The sequence below is a fragment of the Marmota monax genome, unplaced genomic scaffold, assembly GCF_021218885.2.
Source record: "Marmota monax isolate L192 unplaced genomic scaffold, Marmota_monax_Labrador192_F-V1.1 WCK01_AAM20220418_F8-fsc00549, whole genome shotgun sequence".
In the NCBI taxonomy this organism is placed as follows: domain Eukaryota; kingdom Metazoa; phylum Chordata; class Mammalia; order Rodentia; family Sciuridae; genus Marmota; species Marmota monax.
In genome coordinates, this window is record NW_026694657.1 from 310,517 (window position 1) to 314,981 (window position 4,465).

General features: G+C 47.9%; 1 long non-coding RNA gene across 1 annotated transcript; it reads right to left on the reverse strand.

Moving 5' to 3' along the window:
• Window positions 1-1,896: 1,896 nt before the first annotated feature.
• Window positions 1,897-4,459, reverse strand: LOC131423346 (uncharacterized). The gene is made up of 2 exons (XR_009224763.1): window positions 3,094-4,459; window positions 1,897-2,369 (listed from the first exon to the last, which is right to left on the reverse strand). It is a non-coding gene; the product is annotated as an uncharacterized LOC131423346 (long non-coding RNA).
• Between the last annotated feature and the right edge of the window lie 6 nt (window positions 4,460-4,465).

Below are 4,465 nucleotides of genomic sequence, written 5' to 3' on the forward strand. Positions count from 1 at the left end.
TCTGCTTTTGACACCCTCTTTCTCTGGTGTCCTCTTATCTGTTGGTTCATATCAGACTGGTCACTTCCTTGTAGCTGAGCCAACATACTAATTGCAGGGAGTTCATGGCCGCTCTATCTACAGTTTCTCAAAGTTCAGCCGTGAAGGTACATTGACTTCCTGGCTTCCCATTCATTCACTATCACCTGAGTTCCTAATTGCTATTGCCTAACCAGGTGTGTGCTCGCCTCTCAGGAGGTGCATTTCTCTGCAGGGTAAATATAATTGCATAGAACATAAGCATGATTTCCGGGAATAGCTTCCCCCCAATCCCATATTTTGTAGAGGGAAGTTTCATGGCTCAACGAATTCCAGTCTTCTCAATCATTAGATCCCTTTGAAATGCTTTAGAAAAATACAGCTTCCAGGTCTCCCTCCTAGTTCTTTTAAATTGAAGTCTTAGTGGCTATGAACCTCTGGAATAAAATAAAAAACTAGGATTAGGTGCAGAAATAGTACAATTTCTGAGATGAATTGTTGCCTAGTCAACTGATGGCCGTTGCATCCAAGTGGCCTCTCTCTTTTTCACGTGGGGTAGAGCAGAAGAAAACTTAAGATTTTGAGTTTCCTGCTTCCTGATTCTCTCAGGAATGCTGCAGACCCCACCTACGATGGCTTTAGGCTTCTGAGAGGCTTCATCTCCTTCAAGTTCAATCGTGACTGCTCTCACAACAGTGCTTTCCAGCCTTCCCTGTAAAACCCCTCTGGAGTGTGCACTGGCTCCAATCAGTGCCCTGCACTAGGGGTATAAGGATTGAGCCTTCAACTTGTACTTCATTTGCTTCAGTGACCTAAGACTCCATGAGAAGGTGGAAGTTTATATTCAAACGGGGTGAGTCAGCTCAGCCATTGGGAAGAAGAGGTGGCAGAAAAACAGGAAGAGTCTGTTGTATTCTGCTGCCTTTCCTATCCTCTACTATCCCCCCTCCCCTCCCCTCCCCAGCAGAACACAACAGACACTAGTATGGCAATATGTAAATCAATGGATGTGTAACTGATGTGATTCTGCAATCTGTATATGGGGTAAAAATGGGAGCTCATAACCCACTTGAATCAAATTGTGAAATATGATATATCAAGAACTATGTAATGTTTTGAACAGCCAACAATAAAAAATTAAAAAAAAAAAAAAAAAAAAGAAGAGATGAAAATGAAAAAAAAAAAAAACCAGGAAGAGGAACAAGAGGATTCCTATTTAAGTTACATGGGCGGGGGGCAATCCTAAAGCACATGAATTGTACTCTCTGTGAAGGCTCAGAATGGCTGAGAGAACGAGGTATCACATTAGTGGCCTTGTGTGTGTTCCTGACTCCCACTTACTCTGATAGGGGAGCCCTCCTTCACACGTTGTGTTCCTGAAGAGTTATGTGCAAACAGCTTCTGCAAACTGGATCTGCTAAGGGCTGCTATCTTCTCCCACTTGGCTTTCTTTCTGTTGGCAGCAGCTCTGAACACCCGAGCTCTTAGTGCCTCTCTCTTGCATCTGTCAACAGGCAACTCTGTAAGTGGATTCTGAAGGGCCCTCCCTTTTTCCTGGTGGAGAGGGGACGCACCATCTCCTCGGTACCTCGTAACAGTTGCATGAATCGGTTTTCATCACATGATGTTTTGTGTTTCGAATGCTCCTCAGGTGGTTCGGCACCCTGATTTTTTTTCTTCCCACTCACCCAGCCTCACCCCACAGCACGCACGCACATTGTAGAAAAATGACAGGGAGACATTCAAAAGACAAAAGGAGGAAGTTCTATGAAAGATGAGCTAGAGCTCGATTTTGAATTTTGCTTCTTCAAGACAAGGAAGTTGTGTTGGGTGCTGCCACAGTCTGGCTGGGCACACAATCACGAGCCACCACACAGCTTGTAGATTCAAACAGCAGCTCTTTATTCCCGAACTCACACCAGCCGTCTACAATCACGTTCTGGGGAAATCCACGTTCTCTGCCCAAATCCACCCCCACTGGGCTTCTATCTCCCAAAAAATACTGTCTGAATCCTGTGAGAACTCAAGGGGAACTCAGGCAGCAGGATACGCCCTATTCCCAGCAGGAGTAACCTTAAACCTGGAACCACCCTAAACCGGGATAGTCCTAAACCAGGAACGCCCTAAACCCAGATTATTCTAAACCGGGAACACCCTAAACCCGGATCCGCCTTGGTCCTTGAGCAAGGTCACCTACATGCAATGTCACTGCAAAATGTCCTTCCACTAAGCAACATGGGGTACGCTGGCAAGGAAATTGTCATACCTACTTGGCTAATGGCTCCCAGCAGGGTGCTCCTGTGTGGCCTTGTACCATATTCCTGTAGCATCATCTGGAATGTGTTGCTGGCCTGGGAGAAGGAGGGAGAAAGATTCAGGCAGGATGGGAGAAGGAGAAGGGTGTGTGATACACACAGGAGTGTCTTTCCATCACAGCACTGGTGACGTTCGGGGGCCAGATGACTCTTTGTTGTAGGAGATGGTTCTGTGCATCCTGGGGTGTTAAGCAGCATCTATGACTTCTACCCAGTAGATGCCAATAGCATCTTCCCTCCCAGAAAAGATGTCCACAGACATTGCTAAATGTCTCTCGGGGGGCACAGTTGCCTCCGGTTAAGGATCAACACATGCTGTTGAGCTTGCATTGGTCTGAATCTGTCCATGGAAGAACTTGTCTTAACCATTCCTCTGGTGTTTCTTAGATATTTCCTTCTAATAACTAGCCTTTCCTTGGCCTGTCTTTAACTGTGTGGTCCTGGAAGGCCATTCTGCTTCCTCACACCTCCAGTGACTTGGGTCTGTGCCTAGAGTCAGCGTCCTAGGGCCCTGCCAGGATCCATCAAGATACTGGTTGGGTAAAATGTATTGAGTGTCGACGTGCAAGCCAGGTCTGCTGCAGGAACTCCAATGAGAGCCATGAGGTCTCTGTCATAAGGAAGCTCACCACCCTGCAGCAGGAGGCACTGTTGAGGGAAGGTTTCTAAATTATGAGAACCAGGAGACACATTTTGAATCCCTCTTCAAATCTTTCCTCTCACAAAGAGAGACTGAGGTCAGGGTGAGCATGGGACTCACCTGTTGATGTCCCATGTCCAGGCAGAGATGGGATTGGAGGGCTGTGTGGATGATAGAGTGGGTTCTCTCTGGTACTTTCGCTGTCTCTCTAACTTTAGAATACTAGTGACCTAGGGCGGTGGTGAGACAGGCCCAGAGGGCAGAGTGTCAAGGTCCTCAGTGGGAGGAGGGTCTCCATAAGGATGAGTGGGCTATAGATAAGTGGGAGGTGGCTAGAGAAGGAGCCCTAAAGGAGGGATAGGATCCAAAAGGTGAAATTGGGCACCGGCATGGCAGGAGGTGACAGAGAAACAGTGGCAGGAGCTGGAGTTGTAGCTCAGCGGAAGAGCAAGGCCCTGTGTTCAATGCCCAGCACTGCAAAAACAACAGCACCAACAACGGTGGCACGAAGTTTGGAAAACAGGGACACCAGGGAAGAGCAATCCGATGGGTCGGAGAACAAGCTGGCAGAAGGAAGCGATAGGAAGGAAGGGAAGCTGGAAATCGGGGACCGTTAAATTAAAATGCTCACTAATGAGAAATAAAAAGTGTGAAAAAGCATTTTAAGCTAAAACAGTATTTTGTTTCTTTGTCACATCCCCTTCGTTGTCCATTTGGGTTGTTTCACATGTGCATGCATCCATAGGAGCAGTGAGTGCTGGGTGCTGGGTTAGGCCATGAGTGCTGGGTGCTGGGTTAGACGATGAGTGCTAGGCGCTGGGTTAGACCATGAATTGTTGACCATGGAGATTCTTCACTTCCCACCCCTGTGTCATTTCTCTCCCAGATCGTCCTGGACTTCCATGGGCGCTGCTGAGTCTTGGATGCCCAGGCTCTCTGGATGATTGGCAACCGGAATGAGTTAGCCTAGAGATGTTCAGACCGCCTTTCTATAACCACAGAAGAGGTGTCAACCGCAGATAGATCCTTGGAGCAAACAGAGATCTGCTCAGAAGAGCTTTTGAATAAATGAAGTTGCTCTGAAGGGCCTTGGTGTTGAAGTGACTTGTCACCAAAAAAAAAAAAAAAAAAAAAAAGGATATATTAGAGGGCTGGGTGCCGGAGAAGCACCTGCAGCATCAGGATTTTCGGCGTGACACACCTGTCCTCTGGGGCTTGCGTTGCTAGCCTCCAGCTTACCGTGTGAAAAAGATACAACATGCTTGTTTGTGCTTAGTGTGCGTGTGTGTGTGCTTCTCTGGTCTGTGGCTGTTTAACTTCCCACATGTGCCTGTCCTCCTTTGTGAGCAGACCTATTGTCTTCTTGGAGGTCACACTGTCTCCACCGTCTCTCCCACTCCAGGCTGGGGTGTAGACTGCTGTGCTGGAGTCAACTGCAGTCCCTGGGGTCGGGGAGGGGAGAGCTTGGAGGGGTGTGAGATCAGGGAGGGGG